General features: G+C 41.4%; 1 pseudogene; it reads right to left on the reverse strand.

Moving 5' to 3' along the window:
* Nucleotides 1-9,612: 9,612 nt before the first annotated feature.
* Nucleotides 9,613-14,110, reverse strand: LOC110165703 (keratin, type II cytoskeletal 8-like; annotated as a pseudogene).
* Between the last annotated feature and the right edge of the window lie 13,276 nt (nt 14,111-27,386).

The following is a 27,386-nucleotide window of genomic DNA, read 5'->3' on the forward strand; positions in this document are numbered from 1 at the left end:
TAATTTTGTTTTATTTCGGTAATTCCACTCATCCCCGGAAACCCACACAAAACGCGCGCAGTAAGAGCGATGTGAACGTCATGTTCACGTTCGCAGCGTCAGTCGCACAATGGACGAGGTCGAAGAGCCAGTAGAACAGAACCAGCAGTGCACAGGTAAAAACACATTCGTGTCTTGGAAATTATTCTCCCGACGTGAAATATAAAAGAAAATAACAAATATAAAATCGCCTACAACTTAAATGTCACTGGTGAAAACAACCTGCATAGACTCACTGATGTCTGAACAACCTGCATAGGACCACAAACACACAACACACACAAACACAAACACAAACACACACAAACACACACACACAACACACACAACACACACACACACACACACACAAACACAACACACACAAACACATACAAACACACACAAACACACACAAACACACACAAACACACACAAAACAAACACACACAAACACACAACACACACCTTCATCATCGTCATTAACCTGAGAACGCGCGGACCACGTTTCCTTCCATAGACACTGCGTGGACACCGCTGTCCTCCCGTGAGCCGCGTGTGGATCGTGTTTTCTCGCGTACCCTGCGTAAACCGCGCTTCCTCCTGTGCGCCTCTAAACCAGAACTAACCCCAAGACTAAAACTAGGACTAACCCAGTCCAGGACTAAACCAGGTCTAAACCAGGACTAAACAGGACTAAACCAGAACTAAAACCAGAACTAAAACCAGGTCTAAACCAGGTTTAAACCAGGACTAAACCAGGGCTAAACCGGAACTAACACCAGGACTAAAACCAGGACAAGCCCATTCCAGGACTAAACTAGAACTAAAGTTGGACTTAAGCAGGTCTAAACCAGGACTAAAACAAGGACTAAAACCAGTGATCTCATATATAAAACATTTCTCTATCAATAATATTTTTAATATGGTTAAGGTTAAGGTTAAACTGGACTTTTTATTGTCTTTAAGTAGACAAAAGTTATTATGTTCAGATTTCCTCGTCTTTGCTACTTTACAGCAAACAGTTTCTTATTCATGGAGACTTGGGCTCAACAGCCAATTTGGAGAGATTTGTTAAACAATAAATGACTTTATAAAGTCACTTTTTTTGTTCTTTTGATCTGCCACAATAATGTAATAATGAATTTAAATGAAAATACCTAAAATTGAAGGCTTTTCTCAGCAATTTTTAGGTGAGATTAAAATGAGATTAATTAGATTAATTAATTACAGATCATAATTAATTAATCTCTCAATTTTTTTTAATCGCATGACAGCACTAGTTATTATTACCAAGAATTATAAGTACGGGACATTTTTTGTTTTCCCAGGTAAAAGAAGACTCCAGGGACTAGACTAGAGGATGAACTGAAGCTTTGGAGCAGAAACAGGCAGAAGAGGATATTCCCTCTACAGCTCCCCCACAGCTCAGACCATAATTATATATATATATATATATATATATATATATATATATATATATATATATATATATATATATATATATATATATATATATATATATATATTAGTGCTGCACAGTCTACACCGTGGGTAGATCTGGGCCTCTATTGCTCGAGTGCCCAGGGCCTGCTCCTGAGCAGCCAGGATGAGCCTCTGTGTGTCCTTCAGACCAGCCCTCTCAAACCATTGGTAGAATTTCTTGATATCAGCCACTTCAGTTATGTTCCGGTAGTTCGCCCCATGTAGGGGCTTGTGATGGTCCCTCCAGCACCTGTTCCTCTGGACCCCACTGTCTGAGACATTCTCTGAGCACGTCATCTGTCGGGGCCTTGTCCAGGATGTTCTCATGGAGCTTGGATGTTTCATCCTGGACAGTGGTTCCCACACTCACTACTCCTCGGCCTCCTTCCTTCTGGCTCACGCACAGTCTCAGTGTGTTGGATTTGGGATGGAACCCTCCATGCATGGTGAGGAGCTTTTGTGTCTTAACATCTGTGGTCTGTATCTCTTTGGCCAGTGCATGATTCCTGCTGGGACCTGATCACTGGCAGGGCAGAGCTGAGCCTGGCCTGGCCACGGGCTCCGAGCTCTGATGTCATGATGGACAGAAATTTGTCCTAGTGAAGGCCCAGGGTCCAGGTCCAGGGTTCACCACTGCCAAGTACAAAGGTGACTGCAGAACTGCACACCAGAAACTAAAGATTTATCCTGTACTGACATGTGTCAGTGCAGCAGCCAGTGGCAGAATGATGATGATTCCCAAGCCATGTTGTTGAATAGACTGTATAAAAGAAGTGGACTAAGTGAGTGTGACCCACAGATTTCAGCGTCACTCAAATGAGCCTTGTGATGCTCATGGTTACAGGAGTGAATCTGGAGCCAGGCTCTGTGTTATGAATAGGAGAAAATAGTGAAAAAAAAAAAAATTCTGGATCATGTGTCGCGGGTTAATACGAACATTTAAACACCAAAATGACGAGGTTCACAGCAGCAGTCACAGAGAGAGGAGCTACAAGATCCTAATGTAAATCCATTGGAGCCAGAGTCAGAACGAGCCAGAAGAGCCTCCTGGAGAACTTCCTGTTTGGCCTATTTTGTGGCTACAGCATTAGATCTGTCTCATATATACGGTCTATGGTTGTATGAAAGTGATGATGATAATGATCATATATAGAAAATGTCTAATAAAAAAGGTTGAGTAATCATATTGTGTCTAAGTGTGTTTGTTGACATTCAACATCCAAATTTGATGTTAGCTACTTTTAAACTCTTTGAGTTATCTGACCAACTGCATGTGATGTTTATAGTTTGCTTTACCCATATTGTTGATGTATTTCAACAGGATAATTAAAAAAACAAAACAAAAACAAACAAACAAAAAAAAAGGGTTATCTAAGGGTTAATGTGGGTAGGTCTTATAGCTTTGTAACAGCACCATTTGATTCCCTGACCCTGAAAATGTGGGTTTAGCAGTTAAAATCAACATTTGAACTTATTCAGAGGCTGAGATATTTCAGAAAGAGTTTTTTGGCAGCCTTTTTTTTTTTTTTATTCAATATGGCTACCATATAGACATCTAATCGAATGGAAACAATGATTTTCTGACTCATTACACAATAACCTTTCCAAAAATATATAGTTTAGCAAATCCCCCCAAAAATCCCACAAACGTATATAGTGAACCAGATTAGTGACTGAATGGTTGGGAAAAGACCGACACACTTGACACGTGGCTTTGGTGTGATTTTCGTGATATAGATTGGCTGAAACATTGTCTTGCTGATCAGTAGCCTGTGTCCTCTGACTTCTGTGTTGGAGCAGTGATGTTGTGTATAGTGCAGCTCACATGAAGTGTAGAGCTCAAGAGCACATGTTCACATGTTAACTAACCAGTTATCAGGGACAGAGGCCTGTGGAGGGCTGCAGCGCCTGCCAAAAGTCCACTCCCATTGGAATGAATCCGGAGCACCTCTGCTGTCTCTGCAGTGTGATTTAGGGGTGAAATTTCAAATTGGAATTTCATACTAAGGAACAAAACTCAACACTAATTTCAGTATTTAATTATTGCCCAGACATCAGTGTTTTTGACAACCCTGTCACTGTTCTCATGTCCACTGAGTGTGACTTCAGACGACTCGTGAGGAGACAAAAGAGACACTTCAGCAGACTTGTGGTACTTGTATTTGCAACTTCAACTTACTCTATGTGGTGACTAGTTTCCTTTTAATATGTCTATTATACGCAGCTCTTGATTTGATCTTAAATGAGTTAAGCTGTTATTGTATATTAGGGCTATCAGGAACATTTTGGGGTCAGACCTTTTCATTTATTTAGATGTAAAATGAAACACATTTATGTATTGTCATATTCTTTATCACTTTGATACAGAATCCAGGTCTATGACCCAGGGCTCATCTGCAGATCCAGAGCTAGGATTGGTCAGGAGTACTTGTGCGTACTTTTGCACAAATAGGCCTATTGTAAAGCAACTAGAAAATGTTAGAATGGTGTCCCCATTATTAGTCTGCTGTGTTTAGTTGTTTTTCAGGTGTATTATTCCCCTATACTGCCCCATAAACCAGTGTGACCATGACTGAGCAATAAATAAATCATAACATGTGTACTAGACCTACCTGATTATTTTAAGTGCCTGTGATTTCAAATCCGGAAAGATAAAAGAGAATTACAGTAACATTTAGTATGTGCCAGGGGGCAGCAGACACACATGAGCCTCTTGCATCTTCTTCAGTCCGGGTGTATTGCCTTGGTGTGAGTTCACACAAACATGCTCTGAGCTGCCTCCACTCGTCTGACAAAAATATAATTCAATCCATCTCATTTTAAAATGTTCAGACCTTTCATTATGTGAGTATTGCACCAGGTTTGATATCAGGTAATATCAAGGTACACTGTATCACTGTTGTGGTGGAGGGTTGTCACCTGCTTTTATCATTATTGTTTTGCCTGAAATGTTCCATGATATGGCAATACACATCTATCTCCACGGAGACAAGCTGGTGACAGTGAAAGTTACAGATCAAATCTATAGAAAGGTGACCCCTCTCAAAGTACAAAAAATAAGTCATCTGTAAAACAGCTGTAATTCAACATTTGACCAACAATGACCGATCAGAACCCTTCATATGGACGTGGCTTGAAAGAAAGTGAGAGACATGATGGAGTCCAAACCAGAGCAAAAGCACTGCCTCTCACAGCAGCAGGCAGGGAAAGACACTTCATTGTTTAAGTGATTATCCTACAGTTAATCCTAAAGAGGAGTTCTTTTTTTTTTTTTTATCTGAATAGGTTACTGCATGAGAGAAACTGTGCTTCGGCGAGATCGTGTTATGAATGTAGGCTGTAGGCTTTGGTGGGTGTGTCTAGTGCGTGGGAGTCTCAAGGGACACAACCAAATAGAAGGTCATTTTGAAGTGTATTGAGACAGAGACAGGTAATTTACACAGGGTGTAAATGCATGCGCTGAAACTTTTGACTGAACCGTTTCTTTAGACATTCATGGAGAAAAATGTTGACAGTTAGCCTGGTCCTGACCAGATTTTTACCCAGATGCTTGTTATTACGGCAACTCAGCACCAACTCTGGTTAGTCACTTTGGTGAAAAAGGAAGTGAGGATTTGATGAGCCTGGATTGCCCAAAGGATTTCCCTTTTCAGACCTTTTCAGTATTTTACCACTAAGTCCTCTTTTAATGAAATGTTAACACGCTTGATCCTACATGTGCCTGGTGTGTATAAGGTCTAATATCTACTGATCTAGTGAGTCTAACGTCTTTCTGTTTCTCCTTTCAGCTCCTCTAGACCTCTGACTGTACTTTCTTGTGTTGCTGTGAGACCAGAGGGCAAAGGTCATTTCCTGTGTCCTCACTGTTGACTTTGCACCTAAATCATCTGCTTCAGGGTGTGTCTCCAAATCATTCGTAACGCCGTTTGCTTAGAGAAGCGAAAGTGCATTTACTCCAAAACACATCACCTGAACTTTAAGGAGCACAAATGTGATGGCCCACTCCCTGGTTCTGGAAGGACATTTCTCATTCATTTTTCCCATAGAAAAAAAAAAAAGTGTGACCTATACATAATTTTTTAAAATTTAAAATCTGTTTCTGAAATTTTCTTGCATTTAAAATTTTGGACAACTGCATTATGGAAATTGCCACATACCTGATTAGACTCTGCGATACCATGGAACTCTTAATATTTAAACATTTCTATGGGAAAAAATTGGGGAAAATTTGGGAAAATTGACTTTAGAACCAGTGCGGGCGGACACTGTTAAACTCTATATCCTTATCATCCCTATAAGATAATAATAAAAAAGTGCAGTCATCTCTTTAGTGTGTCAACAGTGCCTTAAAAATAGGCCATAAAAATGAAGTGTGAGCAGTTACTAATTCCTGCAACTAAACACCAGTAGACTAAGAAGACATAATATGACATGATAATTATACAAAATAATAGAACACATTTCAAGTAAAAATGTAAGAAATTAATTGAAATAAGTCAGAAAAAATTGAAATATCCTATCTTTCATATACACCTTTGATTGGCCCATTACAGATGAATGCTCAGATGGACACTGGCCCAGAACTCTGCTCATTTCTCTTTGACATTTGACACATGTTTTTCTAATTCTGACTTGGTTTAGTGGGGTAGTACCTGTGGTCAATATTTCTCATATTTTAGTACAAATTAAGAGGCAGTTTGTGACATAAAGTATAAAACATAAAGTTGGAAAATAGTAGCTGTGAGTTCTAAAACGGAATCCCTCTACTTATGTCATTGGCTGTCAGTTCCATCCAACGTGCAGAGATTGTGTAATTTGTGTTTAGTTTTTTCGCATGTTTACATTTTGGTTGCTAGGTAACAGTTATTGAATTATGTCTGCATATCTCACATTTGCTGCCCGTGTCCAACCAGGAAGTAAAATGACACTTCACTTAACTAAAATTACAAAACCAAAAGAAAAAATAAAAATAAATTAAAAATCCTTGACAAGATTTATTGTAAAATCTTAAATCTAACTATGTTTTAGAAATTAATACCTGTCATACCTAAAGTGCTGATAAACTGTTTTACCATTTCATTTCAGGTGCCCAGAATCTGTTGCTCTGAGCTGTGATGTTTCTATTTGCCAATTAAATATAATGTTTACCCATAAGTGAAGGAAAGGGCATGTCATAACAAGGGTTTGCGGTACTAATAGATTCAGGGCACATTTGGAGCAACATGGATCTGTTCTATGAAAAGACAGAGTTGTATATCTAATAGTTTTGGCAGACTTTAACATGTACAGCTGTTTGGCTTGTTCCACGCTCCATTAGTCTATCAAAATCGACAAATTGGCTTGCTGTCTGCCAGTTCTGTGAGCCTGAGGTGAGAGAGACTGGAAATGTCACAATCATTAACTGCAGCTTTAGTAAAAGTTCAGCTGACAGTAAAACATTATGGCAAAAGACAGGATAAATACAGAAGGGCTGAAAAAAAAAAAAAAAAGACTGCCTGATCAGTATTACTCTTCTTCTGGTTGTTTTAGGACATATTAGTTCCACTTTAAGTCACAGTTCAGTCCATTGCAACTTTGTGAGAAGTGACTTCAAGGTTTAACTTGTTATACTTCAATGAACAAAACAGAAGAGTCAAATGTCAGATAATAATTGTAAACTTGTAAACAAATTCATCCTGATCAGTAGAGCTGCAGACGACTAAAGACATTCTTGGACTGTTCTGCCAGTCGATTAGTCGACTAAAAAGGGGGCATAGCAAAAGCTTCCAAAACATTCCTGCAGGGGGAGGTCATGCAAAAACTACTACTGATGCAGAAAAAAGTAACAGGAAACAATGTATTTATATAAAGACAGATTCCTCTTGTGGTATCATAAAAGGTATACACACATCGCTAGTGCAAGGCTACCACAGTGAACAAAGACAGTGAGACAAAGCCTACACACTTATTCCCAAACTGCTTTTAATGAATAACAACATGTCGATCTTCGTCAGGTGACCTGACAAAGACCCGCTGATAGAAACACTGTCATTCATGAAAAGCAGTTTGGGAGAAAGTATGCAAGCTTTGTCTCACTTTCAATATTCAACTTGTGGATTAGGGCATCGCCAAACCTTTTTCTCTGGGGGCCACATTATGGCTCCTGACTGTGATGGGGGCCAGACAAACTGCACGCTCCTCACACTGAACAAAAAAAGAATTGGTCGCTCTTTGAAAACTCGAACACTCTCTCGACACTACAGTACTCTGTACTACAGTACTCTGCACTACAGTACTCTGTACTGCAGTACTCTGCACTACAGTACTCTGTACTACAGTACTCTGTACTGCAGTACTCTGCTCTGCAGTACTCTGTACTACAGTACTCTGCACTACAGTACTCTGCACTACAGTACTCTGTACTACAGTACTCTGTACTGCAGTACTCTGCACTGCAGTACTCTGTACTACAGTACACTGCACTACAGTACTCTGCACTACAGTACTCTGCACTACAGTACTCTGCACTACAGTACTCTGCACTACAGTACTTTGCACTACAGTACTCAGCACTACAGTACTCTGTACACAGTACTTTGCACTACAGTACTCTGCACTACAGTACTCTGTACTACAGTACTCTACAGTACTCTGCACTACAGTACTCTGTACTACAGTACTCTGCACTACAGTACTCTGTACTACAGTACTTTGCACTACAGTACTCTGCACTACAGTACTCTGTACTACAGTACTCTGCTACAGTACTCTGCACTACAGTACTCTGTACTACAGTACTCTGTACTACAGTACTCTGTACTACAGTACTCTGCACTACAGTACTCTGCACTGTACTCTGTACTGCAGTACTCTGCACTACAGTACTCTGTACTACAGTACTCTGTACTACAGTACTTTGCACTACAGTACTCTGTACTACAGTACTTTGCACTACAGTACTCTGCACTACAGTACTCTGTACTACAGTACTTTGCACTACAGTACTCTGCACTACAGTACTCTGCACTACTGCAGTACTCTGCACTACAGTACTCTGTACTACAGTACTCTGTACTACAGTACTCTGCACTACAGTACTCTGCACTACAGTACTCTGCACTACAGTACTCTGTACTACAGTACTCTGGAGACTTCTCCTTTCGGCTGTAGTCTCACATAAACACTTATCATCTAAATGAGATTATTGTATTATTATACACATTTTGGTCGACTAAGACACTGGAGACTGTTTAATCTACTACAGCTCTACTGATCAGAGTTGAAATAAATGAAATAAGTGAGTCAGATAGTCTGTAGCTTTGAACCTTAACACTTTGTATTATAACAGTGTATCAGATTACAAAGAGAGAGAAGAGAGAGAGACAGTGAGTAAGAGAGAGAGAGAAGCTCCAGGAAGTGAGTGTTGCCCAATCCTTACCTCATGTGACCCTTTGAGCCTCGTTTCTTTATTTTCTTTCTTTTTTTTTTTTAAACCTTCCAGACCGACGGTATCATGTACAATACCTGGGAATATTTTTATAGAACTGTGCATAACTTTCCAATCATAAAAGATAAAAACTTACTTTTTTCCATGAAAATCTGTGTTCGTAACAATTGAAAAAGCCGCTCTAAGTGCAGTTATTTCTCAAGTAAATGGCAGATTACGTGAAATATCGGCCCCTATCAGCAAGCATATCGGCCGATAGCCGATATGCCCAAAGTTGCCAATATCAGCCGATAATATCGGCCAACCGATATATCGGTCGGGCTCTAATTATAACGGCAGACAACACCAAGATGTAGCACTATCACCTCTAAAGCTGAAGAGACTCTCCCTGATGGATGCCAGGAGCCAGGAGGGAGGTGTTTGGCAGTGGCAGAAGCATAAAAATAAGTAGAGATTTAAGCAGGGATTTAGGCTTAAATTGAAAAGGGAGTTGGGGTGTATATAAAATCCCTCAGTCGTCCAGTTGGTGGTTCTGATGCTCTGAGGAGGGATGCCTGACTGAATGAACTGTTGAAGTCTGTCAGAGTGATCACAGTGCCTCTTACATTTCCCCCTAATTTTAATATTATGCTTCTTTTTAAAGCTACATTTTGACCTTAAAATGAACAAGTCAAACACTGTAGTATTTTTTCCTCTCAGATTTATTTGATGTTAATTCTTTTTGTCGACAAGGCAATAAATCTGGTTACAACAGCTTTGGAAGAGCATCAAACTTAGCCAAAAACATTTAAAAATGGTACGAGTAAAACAGTGCCAGAACTAATCCAGTCAAAGTATGCACCACTAATGTAAACAGTCAGATTTTTTATTTTTCATTTACAATGATCTGATTAGTCTAGGACATCGCACCCAAAACTGTACACACTTTTAAACACTGTCTCACTAAGATTAACACTCTTATTCAGTTAAAGCTTTTGCATTATTTTTTTTTTTATCTCAGAACTTGGAAGTCAGTGCATAGTTGCATTGGCCCACTAGCAGACTGTGGCTCTTTGTACTTTTGAAGCTCAGACACCCTTTTTTAACTGTACTCTCAGATCTGTAACATAGCCGGATACATGGTTAAGATTTGTTTGGGTTGATTTAAACGGAGATGGCTCTGTATGTCTCCTTAATATTTCCTTGTTTGTGATGAGGTGACTATGGACTTGGTGATTGTGCCCCCATAGCCTCCGCCCATGCTGCCCATGCCGCCCATGCCACCATATAGCCTCCATATCCAGATCCACTACTGAATCCAGAGCTCAAGCTCTCTGTAACAAGAAGAAAACAAGAGTACAGTTAGATCGCTAGTTTTTCTTATTATTCATGCTCTTGGTTTTGATATAATTATGTACTTACGTCCCCTGGACTCCTGGACGTGAATGGTCGCGTTTATGCCTCCAGAGGCCAGTCTGTTGAGGACATCAGGTAGATTAATTTACATTGCAGATGTACTTTGTGGTGTGATTTAGAGATAGTTGGACTACAAATAAAAATCTGCATGTTTCTAGATGTTTTGAGTGATTGTGTTTCCAAATAGGATCTATGAGTTGGTACTGAAGACCACTGAGTGATTAAACTGGCTCATGCCAGACTGATGTGTGTCACTCTGAATTCTACATGATCAATCTGGAAAGGCTCCACTGATAGTGTTCATAAAACACATCATGATGAGTATTTGGATCAAGCAAACTTTTGTTATATCCAGTTGAGAAAAAAAGCACAGACATTCTCAAATCACAGTCCACAAATGCACAAAGTGCTTACTTTCTGCACATTTTTCTCAAACAAAAAAGTCCATATTGTACTATGTACTACCAAATGTACTTCAGCCAAAATAGGCTGAAGTACATTTGTCAGCGTCGCCAGGTTTGTTTTGATTTGTCTGGGGCTTTTTGCCTTTGACGTTTGTACAATCCTGCAACACCAAGAAGGATTCTCATGAGTTTGTGAACTCACATATATCGCGAAAATCCATCGTGTTGTGCAAGGCTATTGAATGGGTGGATCAGAGTATGGAACCTACCTGCACTCCTCTCCTTCCAGCAGCTTCTTGTAGGTGGCGATCTCAATGTCCAGGGCTAGTTTGACGTTCATGAGTTCCTGATACTCGCGGAGCTGGCGGGCCATGTCCTGCTTGGCTCTCTGCAGAGCTTCTTCCAGGTCCTTGATTCTGAGTCTGGCGTCCTTCACTGCCAGCTCACCGCGCTCCTCTGCCTCTGCAATCTGGGCCTCCAGGCTGGCTCTCTGCATAAAAACATTCAGTGAGCTTCCTGCATAATTTTGAATCATTTCTGCATTATTCTGCGATGTTTTCTTACCTGTCCCTTTACTGCTTCGATTTCGTTCTGAAGGCGGGCAATCATTCGGTTCAACTCTGCAATCTCAGCTTTGGTTGCGCGCAGGTCATCCCCGTACTGACCAGCAGAGGACTGCATCTCCTCATACTTCCTTTTGTACCATTCCTCAGCCTCAGCCTTGCTCTTGTTGGCCATGGCTTCATACTGACTTTTGACTTCAGCCACGATGGAATCCATGTCCAGTTCGCGAGTGTTGTCCATCTCTACAATGACGGAGGTGTCCTTGATCTGTGCCTGGAGTTCACGCAGCTCCTACAATCAGCACAAACTCTGTTTAAGTCAGCAGTTTGTCTAGTATCCATTTTTAATTCGTAATATTATAATGACTCGCTTTAAAGGCCACAAATCAAGGAAGCTAAAGCACACAAGGTGTTATTAGATGCATGAATAAGTGAGTACATACAGCATCGAAGAGAGCCCTGAGGAAGTTGATCTCATCTTGAAGAGAATCAACTTTGGCTTCCAGCTCAATCTTGTTCATGTAGGCAGCATCAACATCCTGAAACAAAATATGATCTAAGATGATCGATCATCACACGTTTGGCTTTCCCTTAGTGGGATCATATCCTCTAAGATGATTTCTGACACATGGAGAACACAAGACTATAATATATTTTTGTTTACCTTCTTGAGGAGCACAAACTCATTTTCCACAGCTGCACGCTTGTTGATCTCATCTTCATACCTGATTGAATTAACAATATTTTAGGATAACTCAGAACTTAACTATGAGGTTGATGATAAATCAAAACACAACAACACTCACTTCTTCTTGAAGTCCTCCACCAGGCCCTGCATGTTCCTGAGCTCGCTCTCCAGTTTCATCTTCTCGTTGCCCAGGCCGTCGAGCTGACGACGTAGGTTGCCAATGTAGGCCTCGAACATGGCGTCCATGTTGCTGCGAGTGGTCGTCTGATCCTGGAGAAGGGTCCACTTGGTCTCCAGCATCTTGTTCTGCTGCTCCAAGAAGCGCACCTGTGATGGGGGCACAATACGGGAGAAGCTTGTTAGAAAGATTTTTTTTTTTTCATTTTCTTGTTTATTTTTGTTTTCTTCTTGATTGATCTGCATTTACATAGTGTGGTTATGTCTTTCATTATATTTTTCCTATCAAAATAAGACTGGGATGAATTTTTGATCTAAATTCATCCTGAATGTGGGAACATGAAATGCTTGTCCTAAAATGACATCACACCTTAAGCCAGGATAATGTAGCGCTTCATTCTTTCATATGCCCTGCAAAAGCTGTAATTAAGGGAACAAGCACATTCCAAAGGGTGTGCCTGCTGTACTTGACTTCATATCAGTTTTTTTTTTTTTTTTTTTTCAAATGCCTCAAGAAGAATGACTGGACAGAAAGCCAAATCTCCTGATGCCACACCCAACTCTTAACAATTACAGAATTAGTGATTTTAAATGTAGTTTTTGGGGTATTTTGTTTGGTATATTTTATACAAATACGTAATCTGTTAAAATATACTTTTGTAAAAGTATACATTGACTAGTTAACTTGTTTTAAAGGCCACATAGTCATGATAAAACTAGGTGTGGCAGGTAAACCGAACTAGACAAAGCAGAATTATCACATGACTCATTATTTTGTATTTTGTATTCATGATCCAAAACCTGAGAAACTGCAAAAAACTTCACACATAGAAATATTTTACAACTTAATGTGTGTTCAGTGGCAGCTAGGTGATAGGTACAATGTGCATTTCAGAGACTTTGGACTGTGTAGGCTCAGTGCTGGAGATAGATCCTTTTCTTTTTTTTTCATGGATGAGTCACTTGAAGTCTGACCCCACCCTTGTTTGAACAGGGGCTGGAGAGGACGTTCCTTTTTGCTCAGTGAGAATTTGGGAGATTAGTGCAATAATGGAAGAACTGTCCCATCGCTGTTCTATGTACATGGCTCAAAAAGATGTCACATACTGATGGACTCAGGCAACTCAACTACTGTTGTCTTTTTGCAGCTCATCACAGTGAATACAAACTAAACATGGAAAGCAATTTTTGGCAACCTCTACTGCTCTTGCAAATTTTGCCTCATTCACACCAAGAAATACATCTGCAGATAAATATGATTTTTACTGATTTAAACATATTTTGGTTTGACTTTTTTTGTTTTTGTTTTACCTTACTTACAGTTCAGTTTGTCAAAGTTAAAATGAATCATGTTTTAGTGATTTAATTCAAGTAAGTGATTTTTGCAGTGTTATTATCACATGACTCTCCATAGCCCAGCTTTTACATATTAGCTATAATAAAGAAAGGCAGGCCAAACGCACCTTATCGATGAGTCCGGCGAATCGGTTGTTGAGCGACTTGATCTGCTCCTTCTCCTGGGTGCGCACGACCTGGATGTTTGGGTCGATTTCCACGTTCACAGGGGCCAGAAGGCTCTGGTTCACAGTGACAGCGGTGATGGGTGCAGATACCATGCCGCCACCGCCCATGCCACCATAGCTGCTGCCCAGGCTGTAGGACATGCTGCTGCCGATGCCACCACCGCCGCCCATGCCCATGCCCATGCCCGTGCCCATGCCCATGCCCATGCCCATGCCATATCCTGAGTTGCCTCCATAGGAAGAGCCTGATGTGTAGGTCCTTTTCACAGAGTAGCTGCTGACTGGGGCTGCACTCCTCCGGGAGCCGTAGCTACTAACAGACACTGCTTTCCTGTTCATCATTGTGGTTGTTGTGTTGGGCTTAGATCTGAGAGAAGAGGGTGAAGATGCTTCAAAGGAGAGCCAATGCCTCTGAGTGCTGGGCTGCACAGTGCTGCTGTTTTTATGCCTGTGGGACGTGGGGGTGGAGCTTGTAGAGCTAACCTGTACTCTCACTTTTGTCTCTGGGGTGTGGATATGAGCTGGAGGGGGGGTGTGGAGTGGCCCAGCCTGTCAGACAGGTAGAGGAGTGTCCCTACACACCCAACGGCAGAGAGACGAAGAAACCAGCCAAAAATGTCTATAAGATAAGAAAGACATGCATTAGCGTCAATCTAAACTGTCCGTGACAAATATATTTTATATAACGAGCCATTGTAAAATGTGCAGTCAGTCCTGTTAATGTTTTAAAAGAGAAGACTCTAAACACCCTTACAGGTTCCTGAAAATATGAACAGTTAGCAAGTCCATTACAATGTTACGAATGCTAATATAACCATAGTTTAACTGCACATATCAAATGTTTTCATGCACTGTTTCTCCCCATGTACATTCATTATTAGACTTGTAGTAAAAGTTATTTCAACAGTTTTATGCAACACTCTCATCTTCTATAAAAGAAACTATACATCATCTATAAAAGAAACTATACATTTTATTTTGTAAAACTGTTATTGTTATTGTGCTATTCTATTACAAAAAGGTGTTTCTCGACAAAACATACTGACAGTGTTATTCCTGAGAATCATGAGACAAACAGGTTTCTAAAGACTTATTTTTTCTAGTATCTTTCTAGAGACCCCCTCACAAATGTATTTTAGTATTTTTATGGTCTTGGCTTGTCCATTTTGTTGATATATGTCACCACACCCCATTGCAACATACTCCAAACTATAGGTGGTTCTGCATTCTTCTCCATTCTTTACACTTTCACATGGACATGTCTTTCATTTCTACCACTGTGTGAAAGCTTGCTCTAAAGCTCAAATATCCACAGACAGAATTTATGCCTTTTGGTATCTTACTAAAACTCTCCTACAGACAGTAAAGGCCCCTCTATGTGATTGCTCTGCCCTCCTCTCTCCATGTGGCTGTTGTGCTCTGGTGCGTGTGCATACTTGACTCTTGCAGCACACCACACATAAATCAGGAGACAATAGACTGAGGGTGAGGCCACTGGCATCAGAGCTAGTCAGGTTATTGAAGACTTAAAACAACCAGCAAGGACAACATCTATCATTTTAGTATTTTTCCAATGCTGCACTGTGTTGTCCAGCAGGTTATCAGCAGCACATTACATACAATAGAAAGTACATTAAAGCATCTTATGTCCTCTCAGTTGTTTTTTATTTTTTATTTATTTTTTTACAGTTTGGGTCAGTCTGGGTAACAAAGCATTTAGTCTTTGCATGTTTTTCACAAACTAAATATTCCATATTGACACTAAAATAGGCTGAAGTACAGTACAGTAGGAGTCAGTGTTGCCATGTTTGAGTTCTTCTGGGTGCTTTGCCTTTGGCCTCTGCATAAACCTCAGTGCTGCAAAATAACTGGTGGTCAACCACCTGGCAGGTCCTACTGTAAGTTTGAGAACTCACAAATATCACCAGAATCCATGTAACAAATGTGCTAAACAGTGCTGCTGGAATGCATTCAGCTGTTTCTGTCACTTTGAGCAGTTGTTTAGAGTGTCATTTCTGGATGCAAAGGTGGGACACTGCCAAACAATGCAGCAGCCCTCTGCTAATGTACTTCTGAAGCCCATGTGAATTGACATAATGAAGTTAAAACAGTGTTGGAGGCAGGAAAATTGTTAGTCCGGTAATGGACAATGTTCCTTATGTAAATGATCCTGTTTCACATGTTTCATATGAACTATTTGAAGTTTGACATAAGCAGGTTATTGTTAGAGTAGCTAAGTCAGCTCTTGCACTTTCAAGCTTTTGAACTTGCTCGAGGGAAGCTTTTGACAGCGTCCAATGATGATAAATAGTTTTGAGTGAAAGTGTCACCACCCAGAGTTTCTCTGCTGCATTCCCCAATCACAGCAAAGACGCTTCAGGGTACAACTGAACAACAGCCCCAGAGCGGCTCAGCGTGGCCTGGGATTATACAAGAGCCATTCAAATGAACACGATGGGATCATTACTTTAAATAAAAGTTAAAAAAGTTCAAATACATGTGCCATTTCAAAGTCAAGTTTGCCAGTCAATACTGCTACTGCTACAGCAGCTACAACAACAACCAAGAGTACTTTATTTCTGCTTCTAATAGTCCTGCATCACTCCCCCATTAAACATTTGCAACTCCCTATCCCACAGTTACACTGACTCAGTTGTGCCATCCTGATACACGACAAAGCCGGTGCACAATGGCATTAGCAAGGCACAAAGTAAGCTACCAGCCTTTGCAAGAAGTAAAAGTAGTTGAAGTAGTACTGGCAGTAGCAGTAGTAGTATTTTTCAAAATATAGTTTTTATTGACTTGTTGCTGCCCAGCTCATATCCTCCTGCAGCTCTGTGTGCGGAGAGGGTGTGGCGGTGTGGTTAATGTCAGCTTACTCCATGGGAATGAAAGGCCGAAACTACAGTGATACAAGACCAGAAATGAATCTGAAAGTTTATGCAACGGCCCTGAAGTATTCAACACTGACTTATAGTCAGCTAGTAGCTAGTAGTAGTAGTAGTAGAGATGCACGGATGGGCTATTTTTTCATCCGCAACTGAGACACAAAACTCATCATCCGCCCGCTATCCATTTTGCACCGAAGGTTTTCAAAACCGCACCCGCCCGCCATCTGCCGATTGATTTTAGATTTTAGAACAATCATACAGCAAACAAACCGAAGAGCCTCGATAAAAATGCAAACTCTATAGCTCATTCATTCCAAAATTCGCTCAGCGTGTATGTTCGCATTCTTAATTGTCCGTAACAACCCCAAACATACCTGGTTTTCTTGCGCAGCTAATTAATTGACAGCGTTTTCCGACTAGGCTATTTTTGAACCTTCTTGCCTTCGTGTTGGATGTTGTTACATTCTGAACATTCTGCCATTGCCCGATGTTATTTCAAAGTCATAGCCTCACTCCATTGGTCTTTCTTTAAGTTTTAAATACCCCGAGTGGCAGTCTACGTTATAATGTCTGCGTGTTTTAAAATATATCTGATATCGAAAAAAAAAAAAAAAAGCATAACTAAATAAATATGGCCCTATAGCCACTTACGTGTTGGCAAACAGCTGAAATAAATTAGAAATAACTAGAAAAGCACTCAGAGAGCGCAGACCTCCGCCAAGGACTACCCCCATTTTTTATATAAATTGCGATAAAATCAGTCTTCTGGATCAGATCCTTATCAGCCTTTGGAATATGAAAGAGGATCCCATTGTCCATCCCTGAGTCAAATTTCATGGTTTGGTCAATAATTAACTGAGATATTGAGAAACTAAATTTTTGGCCCCATTTACCACAATGTTAACTAAAATTTCAAAGTGATCCAGAATCCAGGATTTCTTCCGCATCACCCCCAAAATGAAATCAGTTCTTCCTTTTCACATTTCCAACAAATCCTGAAAATTTCATCAAAATTGGTCCATAACTTTTTGAGTTATGTTGCCAACAGACAAACAAACAAACAGACAAACTCCGGCAAAAACATAACCTCCTTGGCGGAGGTAATAAAATAAACTGCATATAATATGTGCCTCGTAAACCTTAGGCATCAATACCCCGACACAACCTTAACCTTCAGAACATAAAAACGAGGTCAAATGGGCTAATTAAGGATATGACGTACACTTCATACTACAAGCATAGACAATGAGACTCGTCTTTTCAAATGTAGGTAACAATACTAACAATAACTTTTTTTTTTTTTTAGTAGTTAAACCGCCACCCGCCCGAATTTAATTAAAATATAATTTTTCGTCACATCATCCGCCCGACCCGCGGATTAACCATCTCTAGTAGCTAGTACTCCCAGCACTATCTGCTCCATATCACTGCAGCCTTGACACTTCCCCCATGTCTGTTTGAGTGTGGTCAGTGAGTGGTGGTGCTGATGGAAGGGACAGTGTGTGCAGACTGGCATCTGCTTCACTTAAACCCCACACTGTCACTACATCTACTGCTCAACCTGTCGGGGTATCTACTACACCTCTCCTCTGCACAAAGCACAAAGAAAACATGGATATACAAGTCCACACTTAAAAAAAAAAAAAAAAAACAACTGTTCATGTACAAGTCAGCCATTGTGAAGTGTCTTGCTTAAGGACAAATTGACAGCATGCACTAGAGCGACTGGCGCCCCACAGTGGGACCTGGTATTCACTGCAGTCTCCCTTCCGAGTTCTAACCAGGTCGGTCATTCTCAAAGTGTTACAAATGACACAAATTTCACACAAAACTAATCTAGTTAAAGTAAGAAAAACTTGCGCCTGGAGGAAAATGTTTCCTCTGTATTTGACCCCTCTAGTGGTGACAGGGTGTTACCTGTCAGAAGCCCTTGCAGGTTCTTGAGCTATCTTTAGCTAGGATCACGACTGGAAGTACCTGCCTGGAGAATAAGCCTGGAGGTCATGTTTTTGCTGAATTCAATTAATGAAATAAACAGAACAAAATAAAAACTACATAATTAAACCCATTACTAAAACGTGTTAGAAAACCACAAGTGGGTGTTCCATCTGTGACGTATGAGACTCATTTTGAGAATCACATGTGTATATATATTGTGTAGTTATATATCCTCTGGTAACCTTTCTGTGGAGCTGCACTTACACTTGTCATGTGCCTCTGCACCTGGAGGCCTTGTTGTTTTATGGAAGCACTTGAGAGTTGTCAGAAGAACCTGCTGAACAGCCCATGCCTCCACGTTAGGGCCTTTTTGCCTTAATCTGTAGAGGTGATGCTAGAGTTGAGTTTGTAAAAGCCATTTTTTTTTTTTTTTTTTTAGCTTGGAGTAGTAGTTGTGGAAGTATTTGAATCTACTTTAATGTATACAGCTAATGTATACATTAAAGGTGGACTATGGAACTTTACTGATGAAGAGTCTTCTGCATGTTTGTCTCCATAGAGATGTTATTGCTTCCCTATGGTTCCACAGTATGACATTATACGTCTCTATTCTCCTATGGTCATGAGCTCTGGGTAGTGACCGAAAGGACGACATCGCGGATACAAGCGCTCAAAATGAGTTTCCTCCGCAGGGTGGCTGGGCGCTCCCTTAGAGATAGGGTGAGGAGCTCAGTCACACAGGAGGAGCTCGGAGTAGAGCCGCTGCTCCTCCACGTCGAGAGGAGCCAGTTGAGGTGGCTCGGGCATTTATTCCGGATGCCTCCTGGGCGCCTCCCTCAGGAGGTGTTCCGGGCATGTCCCACCGGGAGGAGGCCCTGGGGAAGACCCAGGACACGCTGGAGGGACTATGTCTCTGGGCTGGCCTGGGAACGCCTCGGGGTTCCCCCGGAGGAGCTGGAGGACGTGTCTGCGGTGAAGGAAGTCTGGGAGTCCCTGCTTAGGCTGCTGCCCCGGATAAGCGGATGAAAATGGATGGATGGATGGATTCTCCATTGAGACATGCAGGTGAAACCACAAGGCAAAGTTACACGTCAGATCTGTGGAGAGGTGACCCCATTTGCATTGATGATGGTTGATGGGATGTTTTCAAGTTCATTGTTGAACAGTATGTATAAAGACTTCTAATGAAATATACTAATATACTAGTGCCAATGCTATAAGGCAGGGGTGCTCAATACGTCGATCGCGATCTACCAGTCGATCGCCAAGGTCGTGTGGGTAGATCGCCGTGTCTCGTCTCGGACTCGCATTTGGACTCGGTCTTGTCTCTCACTCAAGGTCTGATAATCAACAAGTGTGATCATATTTAATTACGGCCGCTGCTGTTGGCAATAAACTTGTAGCGGGGTGCAGGAGGGTGTGGGGCGTCTCAGTACAGCCTTTGCGCTCATTTGAAACCCGCGGAGACTCTATGGCACATCACAAATACACACGCTCCCTATGCACGGCTTGTCTGCAACAGCGTGTGCCCTCGTGTACCAGCGTGCATCACAGGGCAGGTTAAACTTCCTAAACACCTGTCCATCTGCCTCACGTCAGCCCGCCGCCCCTCGTCTTTTCACGCTCTCGCTCCTTCCTGCATACAGCAAACACAAGCCCCTTCCACAGTGCGCGCTAATTAGAAGAGCAAGATGAAACGTGAAGCAGTCTAAGTCTAAATTTGTGTTACAGTGTTGGCACAAAGCTTTGGCTGAAGTTTGCCTAACAAAAGTGCACAAATGCATCTGTGTTTGTCACGATGTGCGTTTGGTTTGGTAAATATGCAGAGGCTGGTAAATATCACTGCAAAACCAGAAAAGAATGCAACTCCAGTTTGGAACTTTGAAAAACAGGTTTAAAAATCTTCCTTCACTTTTTTCACAGTTTTGTGTAAAGTGCCAGAGGAAGATCTCTTAAAGAAGGGGTTCTCAAACTGTGGGTGAGGGTCCAAAAAAGGGGCACAGAGTGTTTCAGTGAAGTTTGCTTGGCTTTTTATTAGGTAGATCTTTATGACTTGGTCATTTTGTAAGTAGCTCGCAGGCTGAAAAAGTGTGAGCACCCCTGCTATAAGGGAATCAAGATGAATGTCATGTGTGGAACATTAAGAAAAAACAACATTTCCATGAAGATGAGTCAATAACAGACCCTCCACCACACAAGTTCCATTTTGCACGTTTACTACCTGTACTCACAACAACTGCTGCTACTGATACTGTGATAACTATTACTACTGAACTATAGTGCTGTCAGTGCATCAGTGTTGTGCTATTACCACCACTGTCGTTATGGTTACTATTAGTCCTGAGTCTGGATTCATCTTGAGTTTATTACACATTTTGCAATGTACCTAAATATAAAAAAATGCTAACTTTATTCAATCCAGACCATGTATGTGTTCTTGTAAAACAAATTGATTTTTGAATATACTCAACACACATAAAATAGATTTTATTTCAGAGTAATTTGCATATTAAGGTGATGTGTCAAAGGTTTGTTTAGTCAGGGTTGTGGAGTGGCCCTGTGTCTCAGGTACATTCTTTATGGGTGGAGCAGATCTGATCAAATAAACATCTCCAGCCATGGGAAAGTGTAAGATTAATGAAGCATTCCGAACATAATTGTCACAGGACATCATTTAATTAAATACATTCAATTATTCTGATCTTTCCATTGAGACTTTAATGAATGTGTGTGTAATCTGTACTTCATTAAAGGTGCAGTGTGTAACTTTCTGGAGGTGGTACATCACCTGCATGATACCATGGAAACAGAGAGTTAAAAGGAAGTGAAAGATTATAGCAAAAGGAAACAAGCAGAAGGAGGAGATAAGAGTCAGTTGTTGTTTTTTGTCCAAAAAAACCCCCAAAAAAACCAACAACAACAAAGACAAAAACAAAACAAAAAACAAAAAAACATGCATTTAATAAAAATGTTCATACTGTGACATCGAAAACATTGAAAATACAACTCTACTGCAACTGCTTCTACTGAACGTCACATCTTACTTCTGTTTACTTCTAAATGTATTATTGCTTTTCTTGCAACATATAGTTGATGTAACTTTGTCTAGATTAGTGCAGTGTGCGTACCATACCTTATCACCATACTTGGTTACCAATAAACAAACATAAATGAAAAGTGGAGGGTTATCATCTAATGTTGGTGGAGGAATGAGAAGAAGGTGGAGGGACTGGTCTGATGGGTTCGCTCATCTCCACCTGTAAATATAATGCACTCATTTATCCCACTGTGATGATGCCATTGTGCTGCTGTTATCCACTCCAACTTCAAATGTATGTTAGACAGGAACTTCTATTAAAGACTATTACAATCTTGTGTACTTTCTATGAACTTCTCAGTCACATTTCGGTCATATATACAGTGTTCCTTTGCTGCATGCATGATCTGTCCATCCACACTCAATTGCAAGGTTTGATAAATAATAAAGTGTATACTATAAATATATGAGTATATCATTTCACCTCACAGATCCACGTCATAAAACAAGGTCAGTGCAGTCTTCATTCATTATCCTTATTTAGTATGATTGTAAGCCTGAGCCTGTAGACACACCTCTTACGTGCTTGTGCTGGTATCCTGCTTCAATGGGTGTGTCTGTGAGGGAGTGGTCTGTGGCACTTTTAATCTCTGCTTCATCGTTTCTCCACCTGCAAATGCCCACACCCAAAAAACATGAACTGTCCACAAGTCATGCATGGAAATATCTGCAACAGAAGAATGTGCTTCCCCAGGTATAGACAGCTCTTGTAAAAGCTGAGTCGTACAACAGTGATACTCCCACAACACTCCATATTGCTCAGCAAGCTCTATCCCTGTGACTTTTTTCACCGGGAGCAGAAAAGTCAACACATTCTTGGCTCGCAAAGACGACTGTGCATACAACATTTGCAGAGCGTGAGTGATGTATGGTTTTAGGGCTGTGGACTTTGACACTTGTAGCAGGGCAGTGCAGGTAGAGAGAGGCCTGGGAACCCTGGCATGAAGCTTTACTATGAGTCATCACTGGACAGGAATCATCATGCTCCCAAGTCTTAAAAAAAAAACTCTCCTAGCAACTGTTTTCCCAAGCTCCCTGTAAACATCTGCTCCTGTGTGATGTCACGGTGATGTCTGCACACAACAGAGGTGGAAAAGAACTCAACTCAAGAATCATCTCATTCATTCAAACACTGAGAGATGATTCTAGAGCCATGTTGTGCCCACATCATTTGATATCATTGTTCTGCATTTTTTAAGAGATAATCCGGTTGGACGGGCCAATGGGGACAGAGTATTTACAGAAAAACAACCAGCCTTTTCAAAGATATTTGTTTTCAACACTGCAACACTGGAAATCCTATACAACCTGTTTCCTATCAGCATTATATGAGCCATTGCTTTTATCGGATTAAATCAATCACAGTTGATCTAAGCACCCACAAATCTAGACCCTCCTCTTTACAGACATTGTCCCAGTGGTATGTACAGAGTGTTGACCTGTAAGGACACAGGGAGAATATTCATATCACTGGTACTTTCTGTGCACATGTCAGAGGGTCTGTGATCTTATCATACAGCACATCACACAATGCTTCAATCACAGCTGTGTATTTGTAGCATCTGTTGGCATCTCTTCTGAATATTACTGTATCATTCAGAACCAAAAATATAACCTCTTTCACCTTAGATGCATAAGAGATGAGTACTTCACTTTTTGACTCTGCACACATTTTTCTCAGTTCTCTCTGTTTGTTTTGACACGACGGGACCATGTGTTTGCATTGGTTAGTACAGCTGTCACTTCTGCCCATATGACATTGGAAAGACAGGATACGAGCACAGACCCACACTGTGTGTGTGTGTGTGTGTGTGTGTAAAGTATTAAAGAGTGTGGTATTGGCGACACCTGGCACATAGAACATGCCACCAAAAGACCTGGTTTGAACAGCATCTAAACCTCTGACCTTTTGACCCTTTCAGATTCTCTTCAGTCTCTCTCATTGTCTCTTCAGTCCTGACACTCTATACTGTAAATGTCTCTTAACTCTAAGACTAAAATTGCACCTTCCACTTAAGTTGTCACATAAATCAGTTGGAGTGGTCTTTGTTGAAGTAAAAGTATTGGGCTTTGTGTACCATACCAATGCCAAGTAAAATTAGTGTTAGAATACCCTGATTTTCATTACACAAGTCCTGTTATATTAGTTCAAAATAATCTTACACATTTTACCTCAAAGGTGTGGTATTTATAGTGAATGGAATGAGCACCTTTAACAGTTGGCTGTATCTGTGTCAGTACTGAACAACACTGTGACTTCTTCAGTCGACAATCTCACACTCTACTCTAGTGCGGAGCAGCATATTGTTGTCAAAATATTTACTGTGGAAATGTTTAGTTCTTTTATTTCAAGAATTGATTAGGATGAGAAATAACTGTTGTATGGTGTTGTGTTTGTGGTGTGTTGTGTTGTATTTGTGTTGTGGTGTGTGTTGTGTGTGTGTTGTGTTGTGTGTGTGTGTGTGTTGTGTCGTGTGTGTCGTGTGTGTGTGTTGTGTGTTGTGTGTTGTGTGTGTTGTGTGTGTGTCGTGTGTGTGTGTGTGTGTCGTGTGTGTGTGTGTGTCGTGTGTGTGTGTGTGTGTGTGTGTGTGTGTGTGTGTGTTGCGTGTGTGTTGTGTGTGTGTGTGTGTGTGTGTGTGTGTGTGTGTGTGTGTGTGTGTGTGTGTGTGTGTGTTGTGTGTGTGTGTGTGTCGTGTGTGTGTGTGTCGTGTGTATGTGTGTGTGTGTGTGTGTGTGTGTGTGTGTGTGTGTGTGTGTGTGTGTGTGTGTGTGTGTGTGTGTGTGTGTGTGTGTGTGTGTGTGTGTGTGTGTGTGTGTGTTGTTGTGTGTGTGTGTGTGTGTGTGTGTGTGTTGTGTGTGTGTGTGTGTGTGTGTGTGTGTGTGTGTGTGTGTGTGTGTGTGTTGTGTCGTGTGTGTGTGTGTGTGTGTGTGTGTGTGTTGTGTTGTGTGTGTGTGTGTGTGTGTGTGTTTGTGTGTGTGTGTGTGTTGTGTGTGTGTGTGTGTGTGTTGTGTCGTGTGTGTCGTGTGTGTGTGTGTGTTGTTTGTGTGTGTGTGTGTGTTGTGTGTGTCGTGTGTTGTGTGTGTTGTGTGTCGTGTGTGTGTGTGTTGTGTGTGTGTGTGTCGTGTGTGTTGTGTTGTGTGTTGTTGTGTGTGTGTGTGTGTGTGTGTGTGTGTGTTGTGTGTGTGTGTGTGTGTGTGTGTTTGTGTGTGTGTGTGTGTGTGTGTGTGTGTTGTGTGCGTGATTGTGTGTGTGTGTGTGTCGTGTGTGTTGTGTGTGTGTGTGTGTTTGTGTCATGTGTGTGTGTGTGTGTGTGTTGTGTTTGTGTGTGTGTGTCATGTGTGTGTGTGTGTGTGTGTTGTGTGTGTGTGTGTGTGTGTGTGTGTGTGTGTGTGTGTGTGTTGTGTTGTGTTGATGTGTGTTGTGTGTGTTGTGTTGTGTGTGTGTGTGTTGTGTGTGTTGTGTGTGTGTGTCGTGTGTGTGTGTGTTGTGTTTGTGTCATGTGTGTTGTGTTTGTGTCGTGTTGTGTGTCATGTGTGTTGTGTTGTGTGTGTTGTGTGTGCCGTGTGTGTCGTGTGTGTTTGTGTTGTGTTTGTGTTGTGTGTCGTGTGTGTCATGTGTGTTGTGCTTGTGTTGTGTTGTGTTTGTGTTGTGTCATGTGTGTTGTCTGTGTGTTTTGTTTGTGTTGTGTGTCGTGTGTGTTGTGTGTGTCGTGTGTGTTGTGTTTTGTGTGTTTGTGTTGTGTGTTGTTGTGTTGTGTGTGTGTGTGTGTGTGTGTTGTGTGTGTTGTGTGTGTGTGTGTTGTGTTTGTGTGTTGTGTGTGTTGTGTTGTGTGTGTTGTGTGTGTGTGTGTGTGTGTTGTGTGTGTGTGTGTGTGTCGTGTGTGTTGTGTGTGTGTGTTGTGTGTGGTGTGTTTGTGTTGTGTCGTGTGTGTCATGTGTGTTGTGTGTGTCGTGTTTGTGTTGTGTGTCGTGTGTGTTGTGTTTGTGATGTGTGTGTCGTGTTTGTGTTGTGTCGTGTTTGTGTCATGTGTGTTGTGTGTGTGTTGTGTTTGTGTTGTGTGTCATGTGTGTTGTGTGTGTTGTGTGTGTCGTGTTTGTGTCATGTGTGTTGTGTGTGTTTGTGTTGTGTTTGTGTTGTGTGTCGTGTGTGTTGTGTTGTGTGTGTCGTGTTTGTGTTGTGTCGTGTTTGTGTCATGTGTGTTGTTGTGTGTGTTTTGTTTGTGTTGTGTTGTGTGTGTGTTGTGTTTGTGTCGTGTGTGTTGTGTGTTGTGTGTGTTGTGTGTTGTGTGTGTTGTGTTTGTGTTGTGTGTGTTGTTTGTGTTGTGTTGTGTGTGTTTGTGTTGTGTGTGTGTTGTGTGTGTGTTGTATGTGTCGTGTGTTGTGTGTGTTGTGTGTCGTGTGTGTTGTGTTTGTGTTGTGTGTGTGTGTGTGTGTGTGTGTGTGTGTTGTATGTGTCGTGTGTTGTGTGTGTTGTGTGTGTTGTGTTGTGTTGTGTGTGTTGTGTGTGTGTGTGTTGTGTGTGTGTTGTGTGTGTGTGTGTGTGTGTGTGTGTGTTGTGTTGTGTGTGTGTGTGTCATGTGTGTTGTGTGTGTTGTGTGTCGTGTGTGTTGTGTTTGTGTTGTGTGTCGTGTGTGTTGTGTTTGTGATGTGTGTGTCGTGTGTGTCTTGTGTGTTGTGTGTGTCGTGTTTGTGTCATGTGTGTTGTGTGTGTGTTGTATGTGTTGTGTGTGTGTTTTGTTTGTGTTGTGTGTCGTGTGTGTGTGTGTGTGTGTGTGTTTGTGTTGTGTGTGTCGTGTGTGTTGTGTGTGTGTTGTGTGTGTGTGTGTGTTGTGTGCGTGTTGTATGTGTCGTGTGTTGTGTGTGTGTTGTGTGTGGTGTGTTTGTGTTGTGTCGTGTGTGTCATGTGTGTTGTGTTTGTTTTGTGTGTGTGTGTTGTGTGTGTGTTGTGTGTATGTGTGTTGTGTGTGTGTTGTGTGCATGTTGTATGTGTCGTGTGTTGTGTGTGTGTTGTGTGTGGTGTGTTTGTGTTGTGTCGTGTGTGTCATGTGTGTTGTGTTTGTTTTGTGTGTCGTGTGTGTTTGTGTTGTGTTGTGTTTGTGTTGTGTGTGTGTTATGTGTGTTGTGTGTAGATGTAGATGTGTTATCTGTAGAAGGACTGGGATAGATTGTGTCTGATGTTTCATTTGGAAACTTCAGGCTTTCAGGAAGTTCTCAAGTCTTTTTTGTTTCCCTTGTAGTTTGGGGCTGGACCTCCACAGATGAGCCTGAGCTGCTTTCACACCGACAGTATCTGGTGCTTTCACCAAACGGTGCGTTCGAACCAAAAGCTCTTCATTCAAAAGTGGTTCATTTGCGTTGGTGTGAAAGCGTCAATCGAACTCGGACCCGGACCAACTCAAGCAGACCGAGACCTCAAAAAAGAGGTGGTCTCGGTTCGCTTGAATCCGCACCAAATACCAAACTCTGGTGCGAAACTCTGATGTGAACGCGAACTCGGGTCCAAACCATAGACAGCAGGTCCAAACGAACTATTCCAAATGCATCATGGGAGGACACACATCTCCTCTGACTGAAATGGCGCTCTGTACGACTCCAGTGCAGTAACAGATTGTTGTCCAGACGCAGCCACGACTCATTTTCAAATTATTTTGCCATCAAAGGCCAATACACAGAATGTATAATTTTATGGCAAAAATTAGGCAATAGCCTATCCAATTGATACAACTTTAAAAATGTCTTGCTTTTAGACTATCCATCCATCCATTTTCTTCCACTTATCCG

This window comes from Boleophthalmus pectinirostris, unplaced genomic scaffold (genome assembly GCF_026225935.1).
Source record: "Boleophthalmus pectinirostris isolate CB_2022bp ecotype Guang Dong unplaced genomic scaffold, ASM2622593v1 HiC_scaffold_3, whole genome shotgun sequence".
Taxonomy (NCBI): domain Eukaryota; kingdom Metazoa; phylum Chordata; class Actinopteri; order Gobiiformes; family Gobiidae; genus Boleophthalmus; species Boleophthalmus pectinirostris.